This window comes from Anomaloglossus baeobatrachus, chromosome 2 (genome assembly GCF_048569485.1).
Source record: "Anomaloglossus baeobatrachus isolate aAnoBae1 chromosome 2, aAnoBae1.hap1, whole genome shotgun sequence".
NCBI classification, from domain to species: Eukaryota; Metazoa; Chordata; class Amphibia; order Anura; family Aromobatidae; genus Anomaloglossus; species Anomaloglossus baeobatrachus.
Genome location: NC_134354.1, coordinates 146,434,501 through 146,449,947, shown reverse-complemented (window position 1 = coordinate 146,449,947; position 15,447 = coordinate 146,434,501).

Here is a 15,447-nt window from a genome sequence, read left to right as displayed (position 1 = left end):
CAGAGCAGGAGGGTGTCCTGCACAGGTGCTGCACATAGATTTGCACCAGTGGGGCACTAATGGAGTACAACAGCCACTTCTTGTATGCCACTAAGTTTACTCAATTTTTGGTATTATAATGTCTTAGTAAGTAACAATGAGTTTGAGTGTGCAATGCAGGCAGACGTGCTGCAAATATCTGTGCACTACTGGGACTATACAGAAGTCCAATAGCCACGTTTAGGATGCCACTAGGTTCACTGAGTGTTTGCTAGTATAATGGCTTAGTAACAATGAGTTTGAGTGTGCAATGCAGGCAGACGTGCTGCAAATATCTGTGTACTACTGGGACTATACAGAAGTCCAACAGCCACGTTTAGGATGCCACTAGGTTCACTCAGTGTTTGCTAGTATAATGGCTTAGTAACAATGAGTTTGAGTGTGCAATGCAGGCAGACGTGCTGCAAATATCTGTGCACTACTGGGACTATACAGAAGTCCAATAGCCACGTTTAGGATGCCACTAGGTTCACTCAGTGTTTGCTAGTATAATGGCTTAGCTACAATGAGTTTGAGTGTGCAATGCAGGCAGACGTGCTGCAAATATCTTTGCACTAGTGGGACGATACAGAAGTCCAATAGCCACGTTTAGGATGCCACTAAGTTCACTCAGTGTTTGCTAGTATAATGGCTTAGTTATAATGAGTTTGAGTGTGCAATGCAGGCAGACGTGCTGCAAATATCTTTGCACTAGTGGGACTATACAGAAGTCCAATAGCCACGTTTAGGATGCCACTAAGTTCACTCAGTGTTTGCTAGTATAATGGCTTAGTTATAATGAGTTTGAGTGTGCAATGCAGGCAGACGTGCTACAAATCTCTGTGCACTACTGGGACTATACAGAAGTCCAATAGCCACGTTTAGGATGCCACTAAGTTCACTCAGTGTTTGCTAGTATAATGGCTTAGTAACAATGAGTTGGAGTGTGCAAAGGGCAGGAGGGTATAGTGGCAGGGTTGTGGGTCTCTGGGTAGAGGAAAGGAAGCCTGCCTTTCTATCCCTCCTAATGGGGAAATGCAGCGAGGAAATCCCTGACCTTAGCTACACAGACGCTGTCATCTTGTGTAGGTGTTAAACTCTGTTTTCAGGACCTGTCACCTATGGCTCTGACTCTGCCGGTATGAGCCCTTAAAAGGACTGATAGAAAGTGCTATCCCTATGCTGTCCAGCGCTGTGTATGGAGCGTATACAGCTGTATCGGCGATAGGAGCTGCGCCAGTGATGTCTGACACCAGGGACGCAGAAGGCAGATAATGGCATGCTGGAGGAAAATGTCCGTTTTTATAATGCAGGGACATGTGACATGGACATCCTATCACACATGCCGTTGCTTCTCTGGCTAAAAGTCCACTTAGCTGTGTGTGTGTCTGGGATTGGCTGACATGCTGGCCCTCCCCACTACACGCGCGCGCTTAGGGAAGGAAGACAAGGAAAAAAAAAAAAATGGCGATCGCCATTATACATACAGCAGTGATCTGAATGCGCTGTTTCCGCACACTATACACTGAAATGTCATAATAGTGTGAGTCACAGAGTGACTTACACTATTACAGTGGAAAGCCAGCTAGAAATTAGCTGTTTTTTTGCTGCTAGAACCGTTCTCGAACGTATCTAGAACTATCGAGCTTTTGCAAAAAAGCTCGAGTTCTAGTTCGATCTAGAACAGCCCCCAAAATCACTCGAGCCGCGAACTGGAGAACCACGAACCACGAACCGCGCTCAACTCTAATCCTGACTAAACAGCACGCAACTGCATGTGAACGCTGGCATACTGATAGATAGGATCCTGCTTGCTCTACTGAGCATGCCCAGAAACCAGTCTCGGGTGATCAGTCCCTCTCTCTCCTCCCTCTCTCACCCTCTCCTTCCACCCTCTGATTCCTCCCTCTCTATCTCTGTCTCTCCCCCTCCCTCTCCTGTCTCTCTCTCCCACCTGAGAGCTGCGGACACTCGTAAGCAAGGTAAATATCGGGTAACCACTTCTCTTAGTTACCCGATGTTTACGTTGGTTACGTGTACAGACGCTTGTAACCAAGATAAATATCGGGTATCCAAGCAAGTTACCCGATGTTTACCTTGGTTACGAACCTCCGCAGTTGTAAGAAGCCGGCTCCCAGTCTGGCACGTTTAGTTCCCCTTACTCCCGATCTTATGACTCCAATGCCCGCCCCTAAACATCCAGTGACAGGATCCTGCAAAATAACACATGCGTTAGCATGCGTTTTTTGCTGTAAAAGCAGGATCCGCTTTTACAGCAAACAAACGTTCATGACGCATGTTAAAAAAACGTAGTGTGAAAGCAGCCTTACTGGCTTTGTGTGTATATCATGCAGGAGCTGCCTTCTAAATACATGTTCTGACATAGTCCGTAAACCAGACCATAACACTGAATATTTTAATTTTTTTCACATGTCCCCAACTACATGGTGTTGCCTACATCAGCTAATTAAAGTCCTAGGTACACTCTGCACCACACCCACCAGACACACCAGTGGACGGCCTGAGTGGAAAAGGGTCGCCCACTTGGGGGTTGGTTAGGGGAGGTCAGGAGTGTCAGTAGTAGTGAGTAGAAGTGTGCTGGAAGTGTAGGAGAGAGGATGTCAGGAGCCGGGCTCCTAGGAAGCCATCTAGGTAGCAGACGGTGGCAGAGGATCGTGGCAAGGGGCACGGAACTGTCGAGGGGGACAACCGGCGGCCTTGTGTGCCGCCCCTGTGTCAGCAGCCAGGCTGCTCGGATCCGGATCCATGGTGGCTCGAGGGATGTCTGGACCCCGGGGGTAGGGGTCGTGCGGCCACTCAAAATAAAAGGGGGATATTTACATGGGGCTGTATGGTTAAACTTCGTGACGTGTGTGGTAAGATGGAGTACCACCGCTGCAACTGGGGAGTACCCGATGGCGATGGAGTGGGCAGCTAGATGTTTAACCCCTCCACGGGTAGGGGGAATGCCCCGGGACTCAGTGATGGTGACGGGGACGTGCCGTTGGGGAGGTAAGGGTCACTTGCGTACTCACTCAGTCCATAAAGCTGACACCGACAACTTAGTAAACCAAAGTTGTGGACACCGCTGCCGCTGAGGGGAGCACGTTTGGGTCTCGTTCCCGCTGGTGTTGCCTGATGATCTGTGACCTTTCCCTTGGCACCTTGTTCTCTTCTTAGTTGGTCCCTATAGCTTGAAACTAGTCGGGTCCCGCTCCCCAGTATGGCCAACTGAAGTATGGCCAACTGAGGGAGCTTGCTCTCAGGGTTCACGCTTGGGATTTTCTGGACCGTTTTAGTGGAAAGTCCCACCCCCCTCGTTGCGCTAGTACCCCGATTTTAGAGGGGGTGGAGAGCGGATCTTGAAGGTTCCATTGTCGTCGGGTGAATTGTCAGATTGCCTGAAGCTACTCCCTGACCTAGGGTCCACGTACTCCATCGTACCCTGGTCCCAGCCCGGTGATGGTACTAGGCTGCCGGCTGTCCTCTTCGACAATACCGTGCCCCTTGTCACGATCTCCTGCGACCAAGGGTCCAGCTCCAACTAGGCCCAGACCACCGTCTGCTACATAGTACTTCCAAGGAGCCCAGCTCCTGACCTCCTCTCACTTCCTGACTCTCACTTCAACTCTTTGTCGCCTGACACTCCTGACCTCCCCTTAACCAACCCCCCAGGTGGGCGACCCTATTCCACTCAGGCTGTCCACTGGTATGTCTGGTGGGTGTGGTGCAGAGTGTTCCTAGGATTTTAATTAGCTGCTGTTGGCAACACCATTGGTTGGGGACGCCTAACCAAGGAGGAGATGGATATTGCAAAGAAGGGCAGATTGCATAATACCTTGTAATGGTCTGATAGGCCAGAGCGTCACATTTGCCCTTGGTTAAACGTAGCTCGTCCTCGAGCTACAGGACATCAGGGTTTATTTATTTATTTATTTAACTGGAAAAATAGAAAAATAACATTTTTATTTACATGGGTTTATCCCACAATAGGGAGACTTGGTACTTAAACGTTACACAACCTTCTAGAGTTCATCATTCCAACGATGGGATGCTATCGGTTTCGTTAGTAGCAGAGGCTCAACTTGCTCCGTTGCAGCCTCTTCCTGCAACAGTCCAGTCCCAATGTCCCTGATCTCATTAACCCGCCACCCAAACAACCTGACCCTCTGGATATCTGTGGTGGGTCTGTGACCAGGTTAAGGTCCTGCGTGTTGTAATAGACAACTCTGGTGGGCACAGGAGCTGCAATTATTTACAAGAACACAAGTCTGTGTTGGTCACAACCAGTCCTGTGACCATGGTCCATTTTTACTACTATAATTATAACGAAGTCCATGTACCGGTTGTACACATTAAGGAAATCTTCTCGCAAATCAGGTAACTTTTACTCTTTTTATTCAAACCCTGTTGATTAGAGATTTATTTTCTAACATTCTCTATATGAAAAATAACAAACTTAAAAAAATAACAAACGAAACACAGATACCTAACAGTTCTGTTATGACATTATATATTACTGGACTACCGGGTCCCGTAGCCACGCTTCCTTGCGACTACGCACTACCGATGCCGGCACAAACTCTTCTTCCAGCATTTTGTGTTTGGTGACCTCGAGGGCATACCAGCCCAGCTCTCCACAACGCTCGGGGTGTCCCCTGGGAAGGTGCTGCGCCACATCCCGTCGTGACACAAACACCCCGGCTGTGAGGCCTGCTTCACGGATGAACCCCCATCCCTGCACGGGGTCAAAACGGTCCACCAGACCACGGCACCGTGGCCCTCGGACCAGTGAAGCAGCGCTCATCACTTGCTCCTTCTCCTCTCGGTTGCGGGTAGCAAGTTCCTGTCGTCGCCGGTCTCATGTCGTTATGTCGCGGGCGGGGAGGGGACGCTGCGCTTCTCCCACTGCTCGGGTCCGGCTGCTGCTGCTCGCTCGGTCGGTGGCTCGAGCAGTGGGCCGGATCCCGGGGACTCTAGCGGCGCTCCTCGCCCGTGAGTGAAAGGGATGGTTTGGGTGTAGGGATATTGTCCGTGACGCCACCCACGGTTTGTGGTGAGGTTGGGACACCACCGCTGCTCTGTACGGGGATCCCGGGAGCGTTGGCAGGGAGCAGCTGAGATGTTTTCTCCCCTCCGTGGGTAGGGGGTTTTTGGTGGTCCCGGGGCCCGGTGGTGGAGGTCGGCGGTCACTCCCGGTAGGTTGGCGGTAACTGTCTCTTCCTGCACCGGTGTTCTGTTCTCGGCCCCAATGGCTTCCCACTGATAGCTCGCTCCCCAGCGGTATGTTGGCTAAGGGAGCCCTTCCTTTGCCCGCAGGCTCTGGCCCTGGGAGCTCTAGCTCTGGCAGTAGCTTTATCTACCTCACGGTTTGGACGGTTGCCTTCAGTCGGGTCTTTACTTCTGGGAAACCCCGGAGGTTCCCGTCGCTGATGGATTTGACTGGTTTTACGGCGACTGCTAGCCTGGTCGGGGTTCGTAGGCCCTGCCGGATGGTGCTGGCTTCTCTTCGCTCCCCGATTCGGTACCGGCGGGCCACCGCCCGTCCCCGGTCCTCACGGTTGTGCGTCAATCGGCCTCTCCTGCAGACGGTCACCACCGTCTGCCAACCTTGCTGTCAGGTGCCCGGGCCACGTACCCGGACATGGCCAGTCAGTTCCTCCACTCCTACTTCCTCACACTACAACTCCTCAAACTCAACTCCCTTCCTTTTCCTGCCTCCAGGACTGTGAACTCCTCGGTGGGTGGAGCCAACCACCTGGCTCCGCCCCACCTGGTGTGGACATCAACCCCTGGAGGAAGGCAACAAGGATTTGTGTCTGACCTTGATGTTCCTAACCGGGGTGTAGGGTGTGTTGTTGCAGTACCTGTGACGTCCTGGCTTGTCCAGGGCGCCACAGTTATCTCCATCTGTAGCTTCTGATGGTGTCGTTCCCAGTAGAGGGCATCAGCATCCGGCCTCGGCTCCCTAGCTAGCTGTGGCTTTAGGTGCACTCTTGCGGCCCCAACAGCCGTTGGGATGACGCTCGGCAGTGGAACCGGCAGCTCTTCAGGCTCCACCTCCGCTACATCGGGCAGATGTACCGACTGCTCTGTAGCCGAGGTTGCAGAGTCCGGGTGCTCTGCCTCTAAGGACGGGCCCGGTGATGCGGCCAGGTCTGGTCTGGCCGATGTCGGGGTGACCGCTGTCGTGACCGGGTCGAGGGACGGAACCGGGGATTCTGCAGCTGTAGCAATATATACTGGGGCTGAAGGTTCCGCTGCTGGGGTTGGAGTAGGCAGCTCGGCGTCCGCCGAGGACGGGGTTGGTGGTGGCGGCGGAATGTTCACCGCGAGTGGGGGTGGTCCAGATCCCTCAGCCTCATCGGCCAGATTAGGGCAATCAGGGACTGGGCAACCACTTACCCTCTCTTCGCGTGGGATCTCAATCTCACGGGCTCGCACTGCCATCGCCAGGCTCCTCATCTCTTCCCTCCAGTGGTTCAGTATAAACAGGAACTGCGTCTGCATTCTCCTGCACAGCTGCTCCGTCTCTTCTTCAATCCAGGTTGTGGTCCCGGGAACAGCACGTTCTGGTGACCAGCTCCATCTTGCCTCTGCGTTGTCCAGGAACGTTATGGCAGAGTCCTGGCATCCCTGCTTCTCTTCCGCCACTGGTACATCCATCACGCCCCCTCGGTTTTCACTCAGCACTCTCTCCGATCCTGTGGCCCTCTGGGAACTTCCGGTTCCGGCCTCACTCTGAGGATGAAGGGCGGGGCTTCTGCTTCATGCGCTTTTGTGGAGAAGACGGCACAAAGTTGTTTACCCCCGTAACACGTACTTACCTTCCAATTGACCTCGCTGTGGGTGGCAAACATCCTCTTCCTGAAGGGGTAGGGACGTTCGGCGTCACAGCGACGTCACATAGCAGCCGACCAATAGAAGCGGAGGGGCGGAGATGAGCGGGACGTAACATCCCGCCCACCTCCTTCCTTCCGCATTGCCGGTGGGAGGCAGGTAAGCTGCAGTTCATCGTTCCCGAGGTGTCACACGGAGCAATGTGTGCTGCCTCAGGAACGATGAACAACCGGAGCACAGAAGGACTTTCGATTTTTTGAAAATGAGCGACGTGTCAACGAGCAACGATAAGGTGTGTATTTTTACATGATCACAGTTGCTCGTAGCTGTCACATGCTACGATATGTCAAACGATGCCGGATGTGCGTCACTAACGATGTGACCCCGACGACATATCATTTGATAAATCGCAGCGTGTAACGTGCCCTTAAGGCGCACGTCACTCAGATAAGTGGGTCCTGCTCGGATCCTGTTCATGATGCCAAGGTTTTTGAGGTGTGCCGCCCCCGTGTCAGCAGCCGGGCTGCTCGGATACGGATTCACGGTGGCTTGAGGGGCGTCCAGACCCGGGGATCGGGGTCGTGCGGCCACTCAAAATAAAAGGGGGATATTTACATGGGGCTGTATGGTTAAAGTTCGTGACGCCACCCGTGGTGTGTGGTAAGATGGAGTACCACCGCTGCAGTTGGGAGTACCTGAGTTGATGGAATGGGGCAGCCAGGTGTTAGAACCCTCCACAGGTAGGGGGGATGCCCAGGGACTCGGTGATGGTGTTTGGGGGGTGCCCTGGGGAGCGAAGGGGCCACTTTCGTACTCACTCAGTCCATTAAGCTGACACCGACAACTGGATAAACCAAAGTTCTGGATACCGCTGCTGCTGATGGGAGCTAGTTCGGGTCCCGTCCCCAATGGTGCTGCCTGGTGATCCGTGACCTTCCTCCTGGCACTAAGTTTACTTCTCTGTTGATCCAAGTAGTATGGAACTTGCTGGGTCCCGCTCCCCACTACAGCTAAGTGTGGGAGCTTGCTCTCAGGGTTCACGCTTGGGATTTTCTGGACCGTTTGAGTGGAAAGTCCTATCCCCCTCGTTGCGATAGTACCCAGATTTTGGAGTGGGTGGAGAGCTGATCTTGAAGGCTCCGTTCTCGTCGGGTAAATTGTCAGGTTGCCTGAAGCTACTCCCTGACCTAGGATCCACGTGCCCCGTCGTGACCTGGTCCAAGCCTGGTGATGGTGCAAGGCCGCAGGCTGTTCTCCTCGACAGTTCCGTGCCCCTTGCTACGATCCCCCACGATCACGGGGGGGGTCCAGCTTCTCTAGGCCCAGACCACCGTCTGCTACCTAGATGGCTTCCTAGGAGCCCGGCTCCTGACATCCTCTCTCCTACACTTCCAGCACACTTCTCCTCACTACTACTGACACTCCTGACCTCCCCTAACCAACCCTATTGCCAATCCACATGATACGTATATATAGCCTGGGTCTCAGCTTCCAATACACGGTAAGTTTTTTAACTGCATGAGAGGGCACACACAAGCTAGGGACCCCAATGTAGAGAAATACTTTTGCGTAGTGTTGGGGCTCTATTGCATTGATCAATTCAGTAGCTAAATTTCTCTTTATTCATATATTCATGGCAGTAATGCAGGTTCCATTTTTCCCATTTCATTCTTACATATAGCTATTGAATTTTTCATGTCAGTATTCACACAGCAGTTTCTGCTATTACATGTATTCCCCTTGCATAGTAACTGGTGTGCATACCTTATCTCCATATAGTGATTTTTTTTAGGTTTTTGCACCCAGTTCAGTCATAGAATGGAGTTCCAAACGTTATTCCTTATTTGTTAGTAGTTTTTCGTTTGTGAACCCACCCCACTCACACCTATTGCCAATCCACATGATACGTATATATAGCCTGGGTCTCAGCTTCACATACACGGTAAGTTTTTTAACTGCATGAGAGGACACACACAAGCTAGGGACCCCAACGTAGAGAAATACTTTGGCGTAGTGTTGGGGCTCTATTGCATTGATCAATTCAGTAGCTAAATTTCTCTTTATTCATATATTCATGGCAGTAATGCAGGTTCCATTTTTCCCATTTCATTCTTACATATAGCTATTGAATTTTTCATGTCAGTATTCACACAGCAGTTTCTGCTATTACATGTATTCCCCTTGCATAGTCACTGACACACAGGCCTGACCTCCACTCCACACTCCTCTGTCCTTGAACTCTAAGACTCAACTCCTTGTTTTCCCGCCCTGGGCTGTCTAAACCCCTGGGTGGGCGTGCACCAACCGCCTGGCCAAGCCCACTGGTGTGTCTATCTGTCCCTAAGGGGGGTGACTAGGGTTTAATGGTTGGCTGTGTGTTTCCTAGTGAGGGAAGGTGTCATGCAGGGGCCTATTTGTGACTACCTGGTTTTGCCAGGGCATCACACATGCATTTTAGAAGAAGATTTATTACATTGTCTTAACATACCGTAGTTCTCATATTTCTGAATTTTATTCAAATTCTAATTATTATTTTAGACATGACTTTATTGTCTCCACTGTTTGGAACATTGCTCTCTGTAGACAGCTCTGGATAAACAATACCACTGAACGAGCCAATCCAATTCATGTGACAAAGCCAATGTCATGGAGCTTGGTAACGCTTAAAGCATAAATGATTTATTGTTTGTAAATGGAAAAAAATGTGATTAATCTAAAATATATTTGGCAAAAACTAATAGTTGGAAAAAATTAGTTCTGACTAAAATTCATATAAACAGGCTATATTTGTATTGTACGAGGGGCTGCTGATAAGTCTTTTATTTTACCCAGAAAGAAACGAGAAAGGATGATGAAACTTTACATTTATTCCACATACCCTGCAATGATATATAACCTACAAAAAGAATACTGAAACACATGTTATAAAAGCAATAATTTTTATTATTGAAAATAATTTTTTAAAATTAAATACAGAAAAGGAAGAACAAAATTATGTAGGGTAAAGAAAATAAGCAGTGAGTATTATATAATAACCCTGGATTGGTCACCTACTAGATGTAAAATAGGCGGTGCAGATAGTAAGTACATAAATTACCGATGAAGTTATTATGTTTGTGGAGTGATGTGGAGTAAGTCAGGTTACATTAATGGATACAGTCTAGGAGCATATGCAGGGTGCAAAGTGCTTAGCAATTAAATAAATAATTATTATTTGCATAAATATATGAAACCTGATTCAATCCACATAGATTATCTCCACATATACACTATTTTACCATATGGAATCCAATATTAATTGAACAGGTGTTAAATAAATAAAGGTAAATACACCTAGCATAAAAATTCATCAAAGATATATCATACAGTGAATATAAATATTAGTTCAAGTACATGAACCAGAATTGATATTTGGCTAGGTGAAAAATGCCCAGTGCACTGTGCATTATAACAAAGCATTCAATTATAGACTGCATATATATGAAGCATGTCAACTATAGTAGCAGGATATGCTGGCTACACTCCTATACAGTGGACCATATGGTAAAAGAGACCAATAAGAAATATATATATATATAAAGCACACCTGGGATTTTAGGGATGCATTAATTACCAATGGGGTCTCTGTATCTGTGGAGTGATGTAGATTGTGCCAAGGGGCGGACTGGCCCACCAGGAGGTCGAGAGAACCCCCGGTGGGCCCCTGCTATTGATGGCCACGCCACCTAGGCCCCACCCCCTACCCACCCTGGGCCCCTATGGATATGTGTGAGAGGCCCTCCCGGCCGGTAATTTCACTAATCATATCGCACATTGCCGATATGATTAGTGACAATCCAATTCCCTCTGCAGCGGCAAGCAGGGAGAGCGATCTCCCTGCTGTCACTGTCAGTGCCAGCACCCGGAAAACCCTGTCAAATGTCGGGGCCCTGAGCTGCCAGGGGAAGCCCACTCGCGGTGGCAGGAGTGGCGCACCGCTACTCAGGGGGGCCCGTTGGCCGTGCTGTCACTGCCCCCCCGCCAAGGATCGCGCTTTCAATTATATCGGCATCCCAGTTGCCGATACAAATGAGAGCATTGATGAGAGAGTGAGCGGCGTGCTCCCTCTCTTATCATTCTCCCCGCTGTAACTGTCGGCGCTCTGCAGCAGAGCGCGGTGACGTCATCACTGCGCGCCTGCTGAGAGGTCAGAGCGAGCGTCAGCAATGGACGCGCCGAGGAGACCGGATCAGCGGGGGAATGAGGAAAAGTGAGTATTAATCACTGTATACTACATGAGGGTGCCTACTGCTATCCGGCTCTGCACTGTGCTGTATACAGGCTGTGCTATATTATATAGCACAGCCTGTATATAGCACAGTGCAGAGCCAGATAGTAATAGGCAGCCTCATGTAGCATACAGCTTGTATATAGCCTATATACAAGCTGTATGCTACATGAGGGTGCCTATTGCTATCTGGCTCTGCACTGTGCTATTTACAGGCTGTGCTCTATATAAGCTGTATGCTACATGAGGGTGCCTAATGCTACTGGCTCTGCACTGTGCTACAGGCTGTGATATATACAAGCTGTATACTACATGAGGGTGCCTATTGCTATCTGGCTCTGCACTGTGCTATATACAGGCTGTGCTATATACAAGCTGTATACTACATGAGGGTGCCTAATGCTACTGGCTCTGCACTGTGCTGTCTGAGTCTGCACTGTACTATATATGGCTGTGTACTACATGAGGGTACCTAATGCTATTGGCTCTGCACAGTGCTATATAGGGGCTCTGCACTACATGAGGGTGCTTAATGCTATCTGGCTCTGCACTGCAGTATGTAGGGGCTATATACTACATGAGGGTGCCTAATGCTATCAGGCTCTGCACTGTGGTATATAGGTGCTGTATACTACATGAGGGTGCCTAATGCTATCTGGGTCTGCATTGTGCTATATGTGGGCTGTATACTACATGAGGATGCCTAATGCTATCTGGGTCTGCATTGTGCTATATGCGGGCTGTATACTACATGAAGGTGCCTAATGATATATGGGTCTGCATTGTGCTATATGGGGGCTGCTTAATGTTATATGGGGGCTGCATAGTGCATATGGGGGCTACATCATACTATATGGAGGACAATGGCGGCTTCATAACACAATATGGGGGCTGCATACTACTATACCCCCAGAGTTGTATGTCCCCTCCACCCAGGTGCTGTATACCAGCTCAGAGCTGTATGTTCCCTCCACCCAGGGGCTGTATACCCCCTCAGAGCTGTATGTCCCCCCCACCTCAGAGTCACTGCCCTCCTCTAGAGCTGTATGCCCCCCATTGCTGTATACCCCTTTCATCAGTAATATGTATTCCCCCCAGTAATGTGTATGTCCCCAGCCTCTCTTGTGATGTATATACTGCAGTGTTAGTGTGCTCTATGTGCGGCCATGTCTGTTAGACAAGCCGGGAGGTGAATGAGGCTGTTGCCGGCTTCCCAATATTAGAAATATATATATACAGGATAAATATATAAAAATAATGTGTGTGCATGTATGATGTGTATCTATGTATGTCAGTGTATATGACTGTGTATAGATTTATGTCTATTTATGTGTTTTTGAGAATTTCTCTTTAAAGAAGTATGTGTACGTATGCCTGTATGTATCTGTGCATGTCTATGTGTGGATGGGGCCCACTGAGACTCTTTCACCCAGGGCCCACAAAAACCTGGAGCCGGCCCTGCCTGCACCGAGCGTGCCGGCATTCAGATGTATGCGTGTCTTTCAGGCACGCATACATTTGTACAGTACGGCCGGTGACAGGAGGCAGAGCAGCGCTACTCAGCCCCGCACCGCGAAGTACTGTCATCACCGGGGCTGCAGAGGAGCGCGCCTCAGTCCTGCACCGACATCATCATCACCGGGCGGCAGCTGCAGGCATGAAGAGGAGGACGCGCAGGCACAGGTAAGCGCTCCAGAGGAGCCGAAGATGTACTTTTATATGAGGGGCTGCAGGTGGGGGAGGAGCAGTGTTATTTTACAAGCGGCATTGGGAAGCGGTGGGGGACTTTATGGAGCATATTATGGGTCAGTAGGGGACATAATAGGGCAATGGGGGACATTATAGTGCAGAGGGGACATTATAGGGCAGTGGGGACATTATAGGGCAGTGGGGACATTATAGGGCAGTGGGGGGACACTATAGGGCAGTGGGGGGACACTATAGGGCAGTGGGAGGGCACTATAGGGCAGTGGGGGACACTATAAGGCATTGGGGGACACTATTAGGCAGTGGGGGACATAATAGGGCAGTGGGGGACATTATAGAGCAGTGGGGGGCACTATAAGGCAGTGTTGGACATTATAGGGCAGTGGGAGACACTATAGGGAAGTGGGGGACACTATAAGGCAGTGGGGGACATTATAGGGCAGTGGGAAACATTATAGGGCAGTGGGGACATTATAGGGCAGTGGGAAACATTATAGGGCAGTGGGGAACATAATAGGACAGTGTTGGACATTATAGGGCAGTGTTGGACATTATAGGGCAGTGTTGGACATTATAGGGCAGTGTTGGACATTATAGGGCAGTGTTGGACATTATAGGGCAGTGGGGACATTATAGGGCAGTGGGAAACATTATAGGGCAGTGGGGAACATTATAGGGTAGTGCGGAACATAATAGGACAGTGGGGACATTATAGGGCAGTGTTGGACATTATAGGGCAGTGGGAGACACTATAGGGAAGTGGGGGACACTATAAGGCAGTGGGGGACACTATAAGGCAGTGTTGGACATTATAGGGCAGTGTTGGACATTATAGGGCAGTGTTGGACATTATAGGGCAGTGGGGACATTATAGGATAGTGGGAAACATTATAGGGCAGTGGGGAACATAATAGGACAGTGTTGGACATTATAGGGCAGTGTTGGACATTATAGGGCAGTGTTGGACATTATAGGGCAGTGTTGGACACTATAGAGCAGTGGGGGACACTATAGGGCAGTGGGGGACACTATAAGGCAGTGGGAGACACTATAAGGCAGTGGGGGACATAATAGGGCAGTGGGGGACATAATAGGGCAGTGGGGGACACTATAGGGCAATGGGGGACATTATAGAGCAGTGGGGGACACAATAGGGGAGTGGGGGACACAATAGGGCAGTGGGGGACATAATAGGGCAGTGGGGGAGATAATAGGGCAGTGGGGGACACTATAGGGCAGTGGGGGATACTATAGGGCAGTGGGGGATACTATAAGGCAGTGGGGGACATAATAGGGCAGTGGGGGACATAATAGGGCAGTGGGGGACACTATAGGGCAATGGGGGACATTATAGAGCAGTGGGGGACACAATAGGGCAGTGGGGGACACAATAGGGCAGTGGGGGACATAATAGGGCAGTGGGGGACATAATAGGACAGTGGGGGACACTATAGGGCAGTGGGGGATACTATAGGGCAGTGGGGGATACTATAGGGCAGTGGGGGATACTATAGGGCAGTGGGGGACATTATAAGGCAGTGGGGGACATAATAGGGCAGTGGGGGACACTATAGGGCAGTGGGGGACACTATAGGGCAGTGGGGGATACTATAGGGCAGTGGGGGATACTATAGGGCAGTGGGGGACATAATAGGGCAGTGGGGGACATAATAGGGCAGTGGGGGACATTATAGGGCAGTGGGGGACATTATGAAGCAAATTGGGGCATTATAGGTTAGTGGGGCCTTTCGTTATGAAAGAAATTGGGACATTATAGGGCAATGGGGGACATTATGAGGCATCAAAAGATTGTGGAAGGCAGCATAGTATAATGAGGAGGGGGGAATTTATACAGGGATGTAGTTGGGGGAGATATTATAAAAAGTGCAAATTTTTGGGGGACATTTTGGAAAGGGGCACTTTGTGGGGCTATTTTGGAGAGGAGCAGTGTGGGGGCATATTTTGTGTAGGAAGCAATTAAGAACCCCTTCTGATTCCACTTGTTTCCCCAGACATTATTAAATAAAAGGGGCCAGGATGAGGGACATAATTACTATATGGGGCCAGAATGAGGGGCATACATTATTAGTTTATGGTGGCACTTGGGGCATAATTACTGTAGGGGCAAATTAGGGGCCATTATTACTGATGAAATATAATTTAATTTTGAGGATACTGTCTCCAATGCGGGAACATGAGTCTGACGTGGTGTAGAAATTGGGGAAATAGTGAGGAATGTGCTCTGGGAGTGATCAGCTATAGGTGACTGTTATTTTCTGCAGAGTCGCGTCATGGCAGGAAGAAGTGATGGCGGTCAGCACCGGATGAAGAGAAAAAGCGAAGATGAATAAAGTCAGATAGAGACGTCACTGGTAAGTCAGTGTGTTACATGAACACACACACTATACTGTACACTGTATACAGAGCTCCTGTGTATAATGTCACTGGTGAGCACTGTATTACCTATACACTATATAAAGAGCTCATGTGCATTTTGGCACTGATGATAATATTAGTGTTATTAGCATTGTAGTTTTTATTCATGATCATTATTGTAGTATTATATGTTCCTGTGTGGTAGTAATATGTCGTCTGGTCATGTACTGATATTTGTC